Source organism: Bufo gargarizans, chromosome 1 (assembly GCF_014858855.1).
Source record: "Bufo gargarizans isolate SCDJY-AF-19 chromosome 1, ASM1485885v1, whole genome shotgun sequence".
Lineage (NCBI taxonomy): Eukaryota > Metazoa > Chordata > Amphibia > Anura > Bufonidae > Bufo > Bufo gargarizans.
Genome location: NC_058080.1, coordinates 117,882,132 through 117,897,550, shown reverse-complemented (window position 1 = coordinate 117,897,550; position 15,419 = coordinate 117,882,132). Strand labels below are relative to the sequence as shown.

General features: G+C 40.5%; 1 protein-coding gene across 2 annotated transcripts in view; it reads right to left on the bottom strand.

The window, feature by feature from the left end:
* TENM3 (teneurin transmembrane protein 3) overlaps positions 1-15,419 on the bottom strand; it is a 1,312,080-nt gene that overhangs the window by 844,377 nt on the left and 452,284 nt on the right. The window lies entirely within an intron of this gene.

The window sequence follows — 15,419 nt, the reverse complement described above, 5'->3', positions numbered from 1 at the left end:
TTATTAAGTCCTTGATAATGACTTTTATGTGGACCTTCCATGGCCAATGTTGATGGAGATTCCTTGTTATTCATTTAAAAAAAAACTGGAAATAAAAGATATGGGCAGGAGTCAAAGAGGAGAATGAGGGACTGAATCACTTGGGTAGTGCTTAGACATTTCTATCACATAAACACAAACCACAAGAGTGCCTTGACTACTGCTCTAACACCAACACTAAGGGAAAGTTACTGAGCAAAATCTGCCAGAATTCATAGATAAATTGCATTAAAGTCAAGTGTACTTGCCTTGCACAAAGTGGATAATATGAACTACATGCATACTTTTTCAAGTCTCCCAAGGCAATTTTGAAAAATGTCTAGAAAATGTTACATAGTTAAGGAAATAATAAAATGCATCAACTATATTAACGATGAGCCCTATTATTTTGGCTCAAAAGATTGATGTATGTAGGTCATCAAGGAGGTGCGTAAGGAAAGCAAAGCGTCTAACATGTCTACCAAGATGCACCAGATTTATCCCATTGCGGGAGCCTCTGTGATGCATAAGGTGCAGTTTCTGTTCTGTCTAGTTTTAGTCCATGTTTAGGACAGTAATAATAAATGCCCCCCATTGTGTCAGGAATCTGAAATGCCTGTGACAACCAAATGGTTTGGGTGCTCTAAACTGTGTCAAACCCTCTTATTTTACAATATGGAGATAATGCTAGGACTTGCTGACGTGCTGACATATTTGGTGTGTGTGGGGGGGGGGGGGGGGGGGGTTGTACCTAAGTGGGACCTGGACTCGAAGTCCTGAGATGTTCTACTACCTTTTTGCTTACCAAATGGGAAAGTAAAAAAGAAAGAAAGAAAGAAAATAACATATAGATAGGCAGACCGATAGATAGATAGGTAGGTAGAAAGAAGATAGATAGATAGATAGATAGATAGATAGATAGATATGAGATAGATAGATAGATATGAGAGAGAGAGAGCGAGAGAGAGAGAGATAAATATATATATATATATATATATATATATGAGATAGTGTGGTAATGTGTACAGTGCTGGAGGGTGTGTATATCCCACCCAGATACCTCAGCTGGGTGAGATAACTAAAATTCAGAAAGCTGCACAGGTTTCCACAAAGTGTAGTTTGCTGAGACAGTTTTGTCTACATTTTGTTCTGGGCTGGATTTTATTTGGAGTGGTGGATAGGTTTGTAGTGGGATCTGCCAGTCCACACCCTTCTAGTCCGGGTATTGCCTTTTGCCGGAGGTGATCGCAGGTGAGGCCTGCTGTAATCAAAGTGGGATAAAACCAACCCTCTGTGTGTCAGTCTGTGGAGAGAGGACTTGGAAACAGAAACCTAGAGAGGCTCTGGATGGTCTCAGCCAGGGAGAAAGGCCGAGGGGCCACGAGGCTGTGTGTAGCCGGATCTCTTTCCTGTCTGGACATGTGTTCGGTGAGCAGGCCTGCTAAAGGTTGGAGCCTGAGACCCTGTGTATAAGCTGTGCTTAGAGGTGAGTCAGGGAAAACTGCTGTGTATTAGTTAGAGCCCAGACGTGCAGGTGTTTATTTTGATGCTTATGTTTGTGACGGTGCTGAAGTGCCAAAATAAAGCACCAGTTTAGACATGAAATCCTGTTGTCTGCGAAGAAGTCTGTGATTGCGACCCCCTGAGAGAGAGCGATCCCTTACAATAGATAGATAGAAAATGTAGATAGATAGATAGATAGATATGAGATAGACAGACATATAGCTAGATAGATAGATAGATAGATAGATAGATAGATAGATAGATAGATAGATAGATAATTATCCTTGAGCCTGAATTAAATAAAAAAAAGTTACAAGTGGTTGTGGAATTTGAGAATCTGTGTCCTTTTCTATGAAAAACAAAACCAACTCAGTCATAGATTGAAGATGAAATGTTCTTGAGTTTTGTGACATTTGTGTTACATTTCAGATTTTAGTGAAGATAACAGAAATCAGCAAATTCCCTATTCTTTTATATAGTGTACAGTATATACTATATGTGTTTGTTAGACTATATAGTGCCAGGTAAGATCTATCTGTAAAGCTTTCCAAGGCACTTAAATGCAAACATACAGTATAATAAAGTATCTGGAGAACCAGGAGACTAAATCTGCATGGCTCCAGTGTGCGCTGTAATCCTTTAAACCATTCCGCCAGCATACTGCAGAACTACACGCGGTGCAGGTAAATAGAGGAAACTGTTGGTTCAACAGATATTATCTTCTTCATTTGTATTACTTTAATCAACCACATAATCCTGCCAGACGTTACTGTTTTGTTAAAGACAACTGCATGTTACTGTATTAGAGGGGAAACAGCAATGCATCCGGCTGGAAACAGTATTTGCCTACATTGTGTCGTATGGCGCTTCTAATGGAAAATGCACCCGCCTGTATTTGTTTAGCACGGCAAGCCACCGCCGGCTGTTCTATCCGCACTGTACCCTGCCGCTCCATTGCGTGCAGTCACCCCCAGACTGGATTTTACAACTTTCCTTAACTGATTCATACGCACATCCTCCATTAAAGGGGTTGTCTCACTTCAGCAAATGGCATTTATTATGTAGAGGAAGTGAATATAAGGCACTTACTAATGTCTTGTGATTGTCCATATTGTCTCCTTTGCTGGCTGGATTCATTTTTCATCACATTATACACTGCATGTCCAAGGGTTATGACCACCTATGCTTGCATATTACAGGAACACAACCTTTTTCCTATAGTGTTAAAGCATGGCCACCGCTGCTGGATTACAGGATTACCCCTGGCTGACCTGTTACATGTGCACTTGGCAGCGGGAGACATCTGTGTTGGTCCCATGTTCATATGTGCCCACATTGCTGAGAAAAATGAAGTTTTAATTTATGCAAATGAGTAGTGATGGACGAACATCGTCCGGGACGGTTCGCAAACGCGATCAAATGTTCACAGCGGGCCCCATTCACTTTAATGGCAGGCCAGCCTGAAAAACCTTCAGCTCATATTTGCAGCCACCAAATACTTAGTAGAAGTGTACAAATAGTCCCACAACACGGACAGTGACATACTAGAGGGGGATCAATAGGAGGAAACAAAAAATATGAATCTTAATCAGGGGACTTTTTTATGCGTCTTAAAGGGAAATTCTCTGAAATGTGCCCTGCTGGAGCCTAGAAAATGTTTATTTTAGGTCACAGGAGTACGGGCCTTAAAAATTAGGCATTCACCTGACATAAAAGAAATTGTGATTTTGTGGCTCAAGGTACATTATGCAGTGACTAAATAACAATTTTACTGTAGCCCACTTTTCTTTTCACTTTTTTTTGGGGGGGCAACTGGTAAATCACACCAGTAGAAATTATTTGTTCCAATAGGGTTTGGCACTCTGTGTGGCTGCGGTATCTCAGCAGAACAGCACACAACTGCTGCACAATATAAATGCACTATAATATACTTTCTATGTTAGAAAGTATAAGTATATTACACCCCTCAGTATGTCACACCTATCGATAGCACACCTATACCTGTCCTTAAAAAGACTTTTGGGGCCCTATTAGCTAGTGTTTGGTGTCCCTAACAGCCTGTCCCTGCTCCACACAGCAACCTCTCCCTACACTGGCAAAACACTGAATGTAAAATCAGATCGGGTTTATTTATAAGGTAGGGGGTATGTCCATGTGCTGAGATGTCTCAATTGGCTGTCCTGTACCACCTGATGGATGTGTCATGGGTCAAAGTTTTTCACAATGTAAAAGAATATGGCACCGGCGGACATCTTCATATGTTTACATGTTCGGCAAATCGCGAACAAGTAAAGTTTGCCGCGAACTACAAGGCCATCTCTACAAATGATCCTCTAGGAGCAACTGGGGCGTAGCCATTACTCCTAGACTCTCTGCTCTCTCTGGCACTGCTGCGCCCTCTGCACTTTAATCGACAGGGCCAAACGAGCACCACAGTGGCAGAGAGAGCAGAGCCTCTAGGTGTAACGACAACGCCCCCGTTGCTCATAGAGGCTCATTTGCATATATTAAAACATTGTTTTTCTCAGCAATGCGGGCACATATGATATTAACATGGGACCAATAAAGATCTTCAGCGGCCAAGTGCACATGTAACAGGTCAGCCAGGTTCATAGGTACAACCCTGCTGACAGATGCCCTCATTTTATGTCCACCCAGGACTTCTGATTATCTTAGCTAAAATAGCAGCATTTCTATCAATATGGAAAGTAACAGGCAGGCTGATGAGTGACAGCTCCCCTTCCGGAGTTTCTGTTATCCACTACATCTGACGTTTATCACTTCGCTTGTCTCGTCAGGTTTAACCAGTGTCATGTCATCATCTGACAGGCGTGAGAGTTTAGCTCTTTTTTGCAATGCTTAAAAAAAATGCATTTTTCACTGTGTTAAAAAATAAGTAAAATCTTTTATCATTTTTTGTGCCTTCATTCTATGATACACATTAAAAACTCATTTTCAGCTTCTGTTCAGAATATTGTAATAATCTTGAGTAACCCACGACATACAGACATAGTAAATCGGTTTTCAATGCAGCAAAGTTGATTACGTCATTTATGCAGCAGATTATGATGTCTTAAAGGGAACCTGTCACCACGAAGCGCAGTGTAATCTGCAGGCAGCAGGTTGTAGAGCAGGAGGAGCTGATATATAGTGTTGTAGGAAAATGTGGACTTTAGTCATCTAAATCTCTGAGCTAAGGAGTCATGTGGGCGGTCCTACTCAGTGACTGACAGCTTCCTGTGCATGCGCACTCACATACTGAAGGCTGTCCGTCATGGATAGGACCACCCACATGACTCCTCAAAAAGAGGACAGATTTAGATGAATAAAATACATGTTATACTAAATCTTTATTTTTATAAAACGATATACCAATCTGCCCAGCTCCTCCTGCTCTATAACCGCCTGCAGATTGGAATGCTTGTTCATGGTGGCAGGTTCCCTTTAATGTGTTTACCATAAGACTGCATGTATAGGTCATAGACAGGCTAGCTTCAACTGATCCCAGTGATTTTAGTGGGGCCGGCCGACTGTCTAATGTTAGATATTATGTTAATACGTTAATATTAGATATTTGGCTGATGCTCTCTCAAAATATCAAGGGAACGGCTTGATGAATTTCAACATGCCCGATCTGTTGTTTTAAAGTGAGATAAGCCAAAGCCAGAGGTTTCTGGCACCGGCATTAGGAGGCTATTTATAGGTCTGGTGGTAGATCACCAAAGTTATGTAGCGGTGCTGGCCTCTTCATAACTTTGGAGCATCTAGCGCTGCTTCTAAATGTAAGACAGCTTCCTAGCCGTCTTACATTTAGACCATTGTTTATGCCACAAACATGCTACACCCACTTTTTTAGACCTGCCGTGAGCAGGGAAAAGTCGCAGATTGCAGCGCAACTAACCATTGCACCACAATCTGCGCCTGAAATACTCCCAATATAGGCGTATTTCAGGTTAATAAATTACCCCCTTTTGCAATGGGTGTAAATTGTGTTTATGGAGTGCAGTCAAGAAGGTGGCAGTAAATAATACCACTGATGTGCCATTCTACACCTGCCTACATTTTCCCAGAGGATTCATTGAAAGAAAATGGCAGATAATGTTCTTTCAGAAAACGGAAGAAGCAATGTAAAAAAGGTCAAATACAAAAAATAACTTTGGGAGATGTAATGAGTGAAAGTTTTGAACTGGAAGAGAAAACACACTTTCTTTAAAGGGGTTTTCCCATTTGGACATTTATGACATAGCGAGTGTATCTCAAGAACGGGGGCCCCACCATGAATGGAGAGCAGGCCACGCTTGTTCTCCATTCACGTCAATGGAACTTTTGATAGCCAAGCCGTTCCTTGGTTATTTCTGGAAGTCATATAGCAGTGACGGCTCTCCATTCACAGCAGTGCCCCATTCTTGAGATATACTATTGCTATGCCATAAATGTCAAGAGAGGACAACCCCTTTAAGGAAACATTTTCAAAACACAATGGTGTTTTCTCTTCTGTCCATTCATGGTCAGGCCCCATTCTTCAGATATATAGAACCCGCACCTATTGAACATCTATGTCATATCTAATTGACCTGCCATTGATTTCCAGATGGGAATACCTCTTTAAGATGAAAGAACGATAGTGGCAGACATTTCTGTTGATTGCTACCTGCCAGTCTTGAGTGCCAATAAAATTATAGAATTTGCAATTTAAAGAATGGCTACCTCAGTTCTGCTGTCAGGAACCCATCCATTACATCTACAAAACGTGGCCTCCATGTACTACAAGACACTAATATGATGCAATTAGGCATGGGAACATACAGGAAAGCAGCCATATGAAGTATCAGCTCTTATTGATTTTGTGTAGCTTGTGACTGATCAGGAAGACTCCACGCCAAGTAAAAAAACTTGTTAAATTTTCTCATCCGTCATAATTAACCGGTGCCCGCCAATGTGTGGTCTGAGTCCCAGACTAGACCGATCACGTTGGCAAGCTTTTATCCTCTAAAATAAAACTTAGATGAGGAAGATGTATGGCAGACCGCTCCCTCCTTGTAATTACGGAGGGTCATTGTATCAGCTTCAGACAAATGTGCACGATTCAGGCATCTCCATTTGTCATTAGCAGCCATTTTCAGTCAGAGATAGAAGGCAAAATGCACTTTGAACAGTAGTAGTTTTAAGCGGCCTGTTAATTACTTTAGTGCCTTAATATCCTCAGTGGCTGCATTTCGATTTACCATTGTAAATGGATTACATTAATGAGGCACAAACATTTATTTTTTTAAGTCTATGATTAACACAGAATCAAACAGTACTTATCAACAGGTTTCTTGGAAGTGAGACCATTCATCTATTGCAATTGTTTGCATTTGCCCATTAGTGCCTGATATCTCAATCCATCAAACATTCACTTAGTATAGACGTTCTGCTTCTAAATCCAGTGCATTGGCTCACTCCGGGGCCGTGGACACCATTTCCTCTTATGATATCACCTAGTTTATGCCGGATGCACAGTCAGCACAGTTTGGCCACAACTTTCAATCAACAAAAAGTTGGTTTCATTCCCAGGAGTCCCTAAAACACTGAGTAGAGTCCATGTTACATGATAATTGTCATATATGAATCAATAACCAGAAATGATGTATTTCTATATCTATTTGTCCAGTATATGAAAAATGTATTAAAAAACAACTAGTTAAAATTTTCTGATGCCAAATGTGACATTCTGAAAGCCAGCCGGATCTATAGTCTACATAAGTCTCAGATGTCCATAGTATACATGGACTAAGGGTCCATTTACAAGGGCAGATTTTCTGCTGGTAATGAGCACCAACTGATGATACTGCATCTCCATGGGCACCCGCTTCGTTACATTTAGAATGAAGCAAGCGTTGGTACGGCATGCGACTGAATTATTGTTAATACAATCACTTGGTCACACACACACGGGATGATGTGCTGTAGACAGAGGATACATTTTGTGCTTGAGTAAAATATTTTGACAACAACTAAAAAGAATTTGCTCATTTATTACCTGGTCCCATCGCATGTTTACATGGAGCTAGTATCAGCTGCCCAAGCAGCAGCCCATGTAAATATGCTCAAAATCACCATTCTTGTATCCAACCCAAGAGCGCCTAAAAAACAATACCGATAGATCCATATTCTGCCCCATTCAGAGGATGGAACTCACCGGTACAACTTTACTGACATTTCAGAAGAACGTTACTGACATTTATGTGAGGTTTGACAAATGGGTGCCATGGGTGGGAGTTGGGAGTTGGTCTGATCCATCAAGGGTGGCCACCAAAAAGTAAGTCCCCATCTTTATCTTGCCTATGTTCGGATCTATTCACATCTCACCAGATCCTTACATTGGAGGTATAGATCAGGAGCTGTGTTAGTTGCAGGAGGTATGCAGACATACACACTATTAGTGCATTTCATTATCAAAATCTTATCAAGCGATGAGACAATTACTGTCTTTCACCGGCTAGTATTAAGCAGTAGGGGTGTAACTAATAACCATGGGGCACCATAGCAAAACGTAGAATGGGGCTTAACTCCACCTTGACCATTTTCAGCAGGGACTTCAGAAAAGGATATGATTAGCTTCCCTAAAGCACAGGGCTAATGCACACAGTGATGTCACAGTCTAGGGATAATGAACACAGTGATGTGACAGTACAGGGATAATGATAAGATAGTTGGATAATAGGCACACTGATGTAGTAATACTGGCATAATGCACACACCAACGTAATTATAGTGATGTAATAATAGTGGGAGAATACGCACAGTAATGTCACAGTACAGGGATGATGAACACAGTGATGTCACAGTACAGGGATAACGAACACAGTACAGGAATAATGCACACAGTGATGTCACAGTACAGGGATAATGAACACAGTGATGTCACAGTACAGGGATAATGAACACAGTGATGTCACAGTACAGGGATAATGAACACAGTGACATCACAGTACAGGGATAATGCACACAGTGATGTCACAGTACAGGGATAATGAACACAGTGACATCACAGTACAGGGATAATGCACACAGTGATGTCACAGTACAGGGATAATGAACACAGTGATCTCACAGTACAGGGATAATGCACACAGTGATGTCACAGTACAGGGATAATGAACACAGTGATGTCACAGTACAGGGATAATGAACACAGTGACATCACAGTACAGGGATAATGCACACAGTGATGTCACAGTACAGGGATAATGAACACAGTGACATCACAGTACAGGGATAATGCACACAGTGATGTCACAGTACAGGGATAATGAACACAGTGATCTCACAGTACAGGGATAATGCACACAGTGAAGTCACAGTACAGGGATAATGAACACAGTGATGTCACAGTACAGGGATAATGAACACAGTGACATCACAGTACAGGGATAATGAACACCGTGATGTCACAGTACAGGTATAATGAACACAGTGATGTCACAGTACAGGGATAATGAACACAGTGACATCACAGTACAGGGATAATGAACACCGTGATGTCACAGTACAGGTATAATGAACACAGTGATGTCACAGTACAGGGATAATGAACACAGTACAGGGATAATGAACACAGTGACATCACAGTGCAGGGATAATGAACACCATGATGTCACAGTACAGGGAAAATGAACACAATGATGTCACAGTACAGGCATAATGAACACAGTACAGGGATAATGAACACAGTGACATCACAGTGCAGGGATAATGAACACCATGATGTCACAGTACAGGGATAATGAACACAATGATGTCACAGTACAGGGATAATGAACACCGTGATGTCACAGTACAGGGATAATGAACACAGTGACATCACAGTACAGGGATAATGAACACCGTGATGTCACAGTACAGGGATAATGAACACAGTGACATCACAGTACAGGGATAATGAACACCGTGATGTCACACTACAGGGATAATGAACACAGTGATCTCATAGTACAGGGATAATAAACACAGGGATGTCACAATACAGGGATAATGAACACAGTGATCTCACAGTACAGGGATAATGAACACAGTGATGTCACAGTCTAGGGACAATGAACACAGTGATGTCACAGTCTAGGGATAATGAACACCGTGACATCACAGTACAGGGATAACGGTGATGTGACAGTACAGGGATAATGAACACAATGATGTGACAGTACAGGGATAATGAACACAGTGACATCACATTACAGGGATAATGAACACACTGACATCACAGTACCCTGTATCACAGATAATAGATACAGTACCCTGCACATAGAGTACTCATGTAAATCAATGGAAATTTTGAATGGGAACACACTCAATTTTCTATGCCATCTTACATACATTTCACCACTAACTTCAGCTTTTGAGTTGAGATGGGTCCCTTAGTGGTTGTGCCCCATAGTGGCTGCTATATCTGCTACCCTGGTAATTACACCAGTTTCTATAGTGCAGTAGACATTTTTCTGCAGACTTTCAATGAAAATTGTAAGAATGAGCAGAAATCATGAAACAGAATTTTGAACTTTTTATTGCATGTCGGAATATTGTTTATTTCTAATATAATATATTTCCCTATATATATTTGTTTACTTGCAAAATTCAGTTATTAAAAAAGGCTGACAGACGCCTGTAATTCATCACCTTACTGAGGTTATGAAGACAAATGATAAAACAAAGGGTAACTTTCAGTGCTTGTCTTTAATGGCTGACAAGGAAATATGAATTCTAAAACAAATAAATCTTTCAAGTGCAGCTTTTTCCCACCTAAAAACATCAAATTAGCTTCAGGGGAAGATTAAAATAACTTTAAAACTATGTCAAACTAGTCTGGCCTCTCACCATTCTGTGGATATATGTCTCATTGTATTGATGAGTTGATTCTGCCTACAATGAAATCTATAGACTGGGCACCCAGGTATGTTTTCTTACCACCTATACTTTCATCATTTGCCAAATTAGTAGAAACTAGTAAATATATTTCTATAAAAATCTGTGCCCGCTGTCCTTTTCTAGCAAAGACTTACCTACTGAGGTAAGTTACTGTGCACAGCTGTTCCAGGAGGGTAGCCATCAGTGAGTCTGACCAATCAGACCCCTGCTTGATGTCTAATCCCAGAGCTAGGCGGGCACCGATCGTCAGTGCCTATGAGTTTTGTTTTCCTGGCTCCTGCTTGTTCTGTGTGCTCAGAACTGTTCTACATGTCTGTGTGTCTTGACCTTGACTGTTACAGGATTCACCCCTTGTCTACTGATTAGTTTTCTACTGATTATCCTGTTTTGACTCCGTGGCTTATCTCTGGATTAAGCCCTTGTCTATAAATTAGGCTTCTACTGGTTTTGACTACTCAGTTTGTTTCTGAATTAACTCCTTGTCTTCTATTTTGGCTTCTACTAACTCTTATCGTTTTGACTCATTTTGGCTTGTTTTACTCTCCTACAATTTTTTGGCATCTGATAGGTCTGCTATATTTAGATAGGTAGCTGGCAATGGTCCTGAACAGCGACTCTATATTTGTTTCTTAACATTTATTTATTTTTTTTACACTTTTTTAACATGCACGATGTTATGATCAGATGATGATCTACAACTCCTATAAGCTACTGCAAAATTATAGATGTATCAATACTATATTACAATAAAGTATACCAAGTGTGGAATGTACCTTGGTGGGTTCTTTTTCTCCTTGAGAGACACCAACTGGCATAGGGATTCTTACCTTTTTGCTAGATAGTATTGTCTGTAAGATTCTCTACATCAGCTAGCATATCCCATGAGAGCTACATAAAAAGGTTTTAGACCCAGCCAACCAGTACCCTGCTTTGTACTGATGACAAGGGGCAAATACCCAACACATCTGTCTACAGATGGGTGTATTTTCCTTTTTGGAAGAAAATCTGGATAGTTGACAGAGGTAGGACCAAAGTTTCAAGAACCTAAATCCTGATCAAGGTACAGGTATGACACAGTAATGCATAGTATCAATAAATCTATCAAATGCATTGGTCTTGCCTCTGCAAACTATCTCCTCCAGCATCTGAATTACCTACTATTTTACTATTTTCTTTGCAATACTTTAATATAGCATTGGCCTACAGAGTAGCTTAATATAGAGAAACAGTTTCCATTTCCATGGAATTAACCTGGTACACCTATTTCCAAAAAACATCACACATTTAACATGGAAGGGGTGAACCTAAAGGAGACACTATCCTACTCTTTCAGAAGTATTTAGAAATAAGAAGAGGTTATCAAATAATCCCTTGACCCACATGGTGGATGAAATAGATGAATGATCAATGGGAGAGGGGGTCAACTGTAATCTTTTGCTATACACCCCTCCTTGATTTGGGACACACTTCCTCTTTTCAAATAGGCAATTGTTTATGTATAATGTCCAATATAAAAAAAGTGTCTTGTAGGTTGATGGCACATGCAGTACCACACTGCCTAGCAACCCGCCAGTAGCAGATATGCCCATTTAGCCCATTTAAATGACATATTTAGCTCTGCTATATCTAATGTATGGGAAGAAAATTCTGTGTTTTTTTTCTTTTTTTGTTGAACTACAATACCTACCTCTGCTACTAATGCCAAAAATACTTTCATAGAGGTAAAAGACGTGCGACAACAAGTAATGCTTTCTGACATTGTCACAGTACCATTAGAGAAGTAATGGTACTGTGACAAGCAGTTTTCAACTTCTGTTATTCCTATAGCAGCTCTGGCTTTAATCCTTTAATTCCACCTTTTGAGTCAGTCAATTTAATGGATGCTTAAACGAGTACAATGTAAAACGCAAATGCTTAATCAATAAAAATGTAAAACTAATTGACTGCTTAAATTTAAGTCAAGCACAATAATGATAAAAGTGCTGGTGGCAATTAGAAATGATGTATACGCCACAAGAATATTTACAAGCAGGGAAGGGAGAAAATATTTTAATTGCTCCGGACACAGATGTATGGGGATCTTCTGGCAGGTGAATATTCATTTTGAACATTGAAAAAAAAAAATATAAATAAAGAAAAATAATAAAATAAAAAAAAGTAAACATTTGGCTCATGGTTTATCACACTATTCAGGTTGTAATCTGCTTCTTTACTGGCTCATAATTTATCAAAAGGAGTCCACAAAGGAACGCTAACATCTTTGAACTGCAGACTTGTGTAAAGTTATTCCCACTAATTCGGGAAATCTCTCCCTGCTTTTCCCAAGCTATCAGATCCTCAAAGCCTCCACAACCCAATACTGGGCTATTTTTTGAAAAGAAACTCAGAAGTCACCAGATTCAGCTGTACAAAAATTGGCAACGAAACAAAGATGAATCAGGTTTCTAACTTCACATTAATTTTTTTAATTCCTTGCATTAGGCAGTTTTGTGTAGAGTAAATTGTAGGGAAACTCTATGAGGCTCCTGTTGTAATTTTTTTTGTCAAAGAAAGCTGTATTTTTTTGCTATATGCAGGTAAAGTTTATAAGGTGTGGTGATATGCACGGTATGAGTGCTGGAAGGTGTGTATATCCCACCCATATACCTCAGCTGGGTGAGATAAATAAAATTTGTTTTACATTTTGTTCTAGCCTTGACTTTATTTGGACTGGTGGATAGGTTTGGTAGTGGGATCTGCCAGTCCACACCCTTCTAGTCCGGGTATTGTCTTTTACCTGAGGTCATCGCAGGTGAGGCCTGCTGTAATCAAGGAGGGAAAAAACCAACCCTCTGTGTGTCAGTCTGGAAAGAGAAAACTTAGAAACAGAGGCCTACAGAGGCCCTGTGTGGTCTCAGCCAGGAGGGCTGAGGAGCCACAAGGCTTTGTAAAGTCTGAAAATTGGTGGGCCCAGCGACACCTTCAGAAAGAGGGTTTCACGGTCAGTCAGGAGAACTTCTGGACCATCTCCCCCAAGGGTGCTAGGTGGTCTCAGCCAGGAGGGCTGAGGGGCCACAAGGCTATGTGAAGCCTGATCTCTTCCCTGTCTGGACTTGTGTCTGATAAGCAGACCTGCTAAGGCTTGGAGCCTGAGACCCTGTGTACAAGCTGTGCTTAGAGGTTAGTCAGGGAAAACTACTGTGTATTAGGAAGTGCCTAGACGGGCAGGTGTTTATTTAATGCTTATGTTTGTGCGGGTGCTGAAGTGCCAAAATAAAGCACCAGTTTGGACATTAAATGCTGTTGTCTGTGAAGAAGTCTGTGATTGCGACCCCCTGAGTGAGACAGAGCCATCCCTTACAAAAGATAAGGGCATATTCTCTGAAATCTTAAAGCTACCAACAGAATAGCTAATAAGATAAATAGTGGTGTAACAAAGTCATCAGGGGTCTCGAAGCAAAATGTATAATGCTGCCCCACTCCTCTATGATCACTTTCATCAGTAAGTTCAGAACATGAAAAGCAGATGAGTACATGGTTTTCAGTGAATGAGAGTATATACATAACCCTTAGGATACGTTCACACTAGTGGTTTTGCTGGATCCGGCAGGGTTCAGCAAAAACGCTTCCGTTACTGATAATAAAATCATCTGCATCCGTTTGTATTATCTTTAACATAGCCAAGACGGATCTGTCATGAACTCCACTGAAAGTCAATGGAGGACGGATTTGTTTTCTATTGTAGCAAATTGTGGCAGAGAAAACAGATCCTCCCCCATTGACTTGCATTTCGGGTCATTCCGGATCCGTCATAAACTCCATTGAAAGTCAATGGGGGACGGATCCGTTTTTGTGTCAGAGATAAACGGATCTGTCCCCATTGACTTGCATTGTGGGTCATGATGGATCCGTCTTGCTCTGCATCCCAGGACGGAAAGAAAACTGCAGCTTGCTGCGGTCTGCTCTCCGGTATGTGAACGGAACCAAACGGAATGGAATGCATTTTGGAGCATTCCGTTCTATTCAGTTATGTTTTGTTCCCATTGACAATGAATAGATATAGAATATAAAATAAATATAATATATATATATAATATATCATAATATGTATAAATATTATATAAAACGCTAGTGTGAAAGTCTAAGAGGACCTTGAGATTTTTCATTTTTGTGTTTTTCACTTCCCGCCTTCCTAGAGACATAACAATTTTATCTTTCCATTCATATAGCCTATGAGAGCTTATTTTTTGTGGAACAAGTTGTACTTTCTAATGGCACCATTTAATATTGCATATGATATAGTGGGGAGCTGGAAAAAATTCCAAATGGGGTGTAATAGTAAAAAACTTCAGTTGCCTTTGTTCTCCAGGTCAGTATGAATAAAATGATACCAAACTTGTATAGTTTATCTTGTGTTTTAAGGGCTCATGCACATGGCCATTGTCCAGCTGTGGCCGTATTGCGGCCCGCAAAAAGCTGGTCCGCAATATAAGGGCACCGGCTGTGTGCACCTTGCATCACAGATGCGGACTCATTCACTTGAAAGGGTCCGCAATCCTGGAGATGTGGTGCGGTGCGGAATGGAGGCACGGGATAATGTTTCTACGTTTTATTTGCACTAGTGCGGTGCAATTATCTGTTCTAAAGCATTTTTTAGCTTTTATTAGTAGGGAAAAAAGGGCTTATTAGCCGTTGTGTGGTGAAGTGCAAAAATTACAGCCCTTTTTGTTGTGTATTAGTGGCAAAAGTAAAATATATTTGCCGCACAGCGGTGCCGTTATCTGTTTTAAAGCCCTTTTTTGCATGTATTAGTGGAGAAAGGAAAAATATCTTTGCCGCTCAGTGGAGCAGTGAGATATTTTACAGCCCACTTTTCCGTATATTAGTGGCAAAATTCTAATATAGTCGCCGTTCAAAGTTGTACTTATCTGTTGAAAAGCCTTTTGTGTAATAAAAAAAAAAAATAGGGCCTAATTGCCGTTCAGCGTTGCAGTGAGATATTTTACAGCCCA